Below are 3,393 nucleotides of genomic sequence, written 5' to 3' on the forward strand. Positions count from 1 at the left end.
GGGGCGGGGGGCTAGATGTCCTGGGGACAGACCCTGTAGAAAGAAATGGGGAAGGGGGGAGGGACAATCGGAGAATGACTGGGGAGCCTTGAGGTGTTGGGGGTCCTGAAGGGGAGGGTTGAGTAAGACTTATTCCTTCGGGGGTGCTGTATTTTGCCTGCCTCCTCCCTAAGGAAGAAATGTTTGGGAGGTGTGCTTGAGCGTGGCGACGTCACCACATACACGCTGTGGAGGATGAAGAGCGTGGAGGAGCAGGCACTTTGAGGACCTTGAGGAAGGGGAGTTGGGGGTGGGGGAGGGTACAGGATGACAGGCAATAGAGTAGCTTGGGCAGTGATGGGCCGTGGGAAGCGGGGAGAGCTGGGAGAGCGTGTGGTTGGAGTGAGGGTTACGGGGTAAAGTGAAAGGCAGGTATGAGTAATTCTGTCCTGGTTTCAGCAGGTATTAAGCCACTGTTGGCCCTGTCCCCACACATCAGCTATAGTCCCGCGAAAAGTAGAGGAGCTTTGTCCGTCCTACGGGAGTGGATATTTGTGTCCTCTTCCCTTCCTTCCTCTGAGCCACAGCTAGCTGCTATTTTGAGGTGTCCAGGGGAAACTGGGCAGAAAAGCTACGCACCCTCGTCTCCAGGGTGGAATCTCTGAGGTTTAGAAATTCATTCACAGCTGGTTTTCAGATCTGGGAAATCGTGGTCCTGCTCCTGGTTCTTTGCTACTTCCTTTAAAATAGTCTAGCTTCATGCTGGGTCAAGGTAGTCCGTATGGATGACCAGACCCCTGCCCCCGGTGTCAGGTGTGTTCCAGGCCCAGTATTTCTTTCAGGTCTCATCTGTGATCTTTTTAAGTGCTGGGAAATGGAACAGTCGCAGCTATGTGTGACTTTTCCTTTCTCAGGTCAGCTTGATGCTTGTTTCAAGTGAAACTCAGGCCATCAACAGTTGCCCCAGCGACCTGCTACAAAAGTCAGTTTGCTCAGAGTTTTGCTGGCCTTATGTGAGAAACCCAGGAAAGCAAATGTTCCCATGTTGGGGCGCCAGGCTCCTACGTCTCATTTGCCTTCATTTTGTAGCTGTGTACCCCTCCCCCTCTGCAGTAATGGGGGAGATATTCGAACCCACACCCCCACCCATATTGATATGGGCTCTGGTCTGAGTAGAAATTTCTCTTTCCTGCACAGGGCGGCACAGTAGAAAGCTCAAGACTTTACACAAGGAGGGCACAAGCAGGGAGAGGGGTAAATGCAAATTTGCCACATAGCACAAGCAATGAATGTCTTCCGGTTGTTATATAAATGCCAAAATAGCACTTTTGTATTTCAAAAGTGCTTTTTAATGCTTGTTAGTTGTTTCACACTTCTTTGTGAGGTAGAACAGTATTATGACCCCTGTCTTAGGGAAGGCCTGGGGACAGGAGTGTGACAGGTAGTTCTGAAGAGAGGCTGATGACAGTGTGGATAGGTGTGGTCTGCCCTTTGGTGCTCTCCAGCTCAGCTGCTAGGAAGACTTACCTGTCGTGATTTCTATAATAAGGACACTGAAAATTCTTAACGCTTGATGGAACACGTAAGGCTAGTCTAGAAGGGCCAAAGATGTCCTTGTTGACAAAGCTGGTCTTTGTCATGTAATTAGAGTGTCCTAGATATGTTCCATTTCTAGTAGGGGCTATAGTTAGATGACTCTTGTATAGACTTCAGTTACCTATGCTGAAAAATCCCTCCCTTAGGTTAGCCTTTAGAAGGTAGAGTTGTGGAAAGCAGTTTTGTTTCCTTTATTAGCAGTTGTTAACCTATACTTTTCATGGAAGCATCTTCACAAACTGTTGGACACACTTGAAGGAAAAAAAAAAAAACCCACAAGATTGTTTTTACGGTTTTAGCAAGCTTTCTATGGACGCTGGTAATTTATACTTGATCAGTTGTATTCTAGCAAAGAACCTCTTTGGGGACTCTAGGAAAGCATGTTTTTGCCATCATAACACTTAAAAAAAAAAACCCCTGAGAATTCTGGGCTTGTATAATGCCTGTTGATCTTGCCCTCTTAATCAGTTTGTTGTTATTCACAAATGCAAATAGATTTTCAAACTATAGATAGTTTTGGAAGATACTAATTCCTTTTTATTTTAGTCAAAAGTAATCTGAGCAAAGCAAGCGTCCGTTATTTATTCTGACTCTTGTAGTCTGAATACCAAGTGTATGAGGCTCACATGAAAATAATATAGCCAATTTGTAGGTAATCGTATTACTTTGTGTTTTTTTATGCACATCTACCTCTTCCAGCTGTTTTAAGTTCTCTTGAGTCTGTGCCTATGAAATCTCATCCAACTTTTGATTATTCATGGGTTTATGATCCACATTCTGGGTCACTTGGTCTTTTGCTGACATTTTCGTACGATTGCACAGTCTCATCTGCATCTAGTGTGTTCCGTAGCAGCAACTTTCGAGCATGGGTTCAATGGGGAGAGGAGATTGAAGCTAATGTAAAATAATTTACCGGAGGTGGAATTCTTTGGATTTCACTGACCCACTCTGTTCTTTCTGTTACCATAGATAAGAAAGCCAGCCACTACTTCACTATCCCTTCTGTGACCACATCCCTGAGCAGAAGAAAACAGTCCAGGCACCAAACACCCCACTCTCATGGTGCAGCTAAAATGTGATTCCATTTTTCTTATAATTCTTCAAGGAACCTAGCTGCATTAAGTGAGGTTTAGTGCATTCAGGAGGTTGTTTCTTGTATCTAGTTTTAGAAAAATAGTATTTCTAAAGCAAACCCTGGTAACTGGTTCACCCTTGAAAATGTTACTCTGAAGATTCCTTCCACCAACTCATCAATGTTGGTGGAGGCAAATGTATCATTTATTTCCTGGGGAGTTTGGTCAAGTGCAGGCTGCCCTTTACTGAGAAGAAGCTAGAGCAGTTTTAAATAGGTTAAATGGCTTGATTAAATATTGAGCTCTGAGCTGGAAGGAGAAGACGAGAAGTTAACCCCTTGAGCCACGTGGCCTCTTCAAGATCCAGAGGCTGTACATATGTGAAAAAGTACAAATTAAGAACCTGTGTTTGTAGACAATCTGAACTGTGTTTCTGAAGTTTGTGCACATTCTCCTTCACTGTAATGTTATTTTACAGCTGTGTGTTAAAATGGTGAATAATTTAATGATCCTAAAAGTAACAGGTTTTGTGTGCGTGTGTGCTTGTGTATGTGAGAATTGCCTTATTTTCAGGTTTTATTTAATGATGGTTCCCTGGACAGCATTGTGGTGTTCAGCAACCAGTATGGAATATTTGTCATTAAATCCAGATCGGTCTTTTACCATGTCAGTCTCTCCTTTTTACTTGTCACCCATTAAATGTCACTCAATTCAATCTACGGAAGCTATGCTCTGGTAGAACAGG

The sequence above is a fragment of the Globicephala melas genome, chromosome 1 (assembly GCF_963455315.2).
Source record: "Globicephala melas chromosome 1, mGloMel1.2, whole genome shotgun sequence".
Taxonomy (NCBI): Eukaryota; Metazoa; Chordata; class Mammalia; order Artiodactyla; family Delphinidae; genus Globicephala; species Globicephala melas.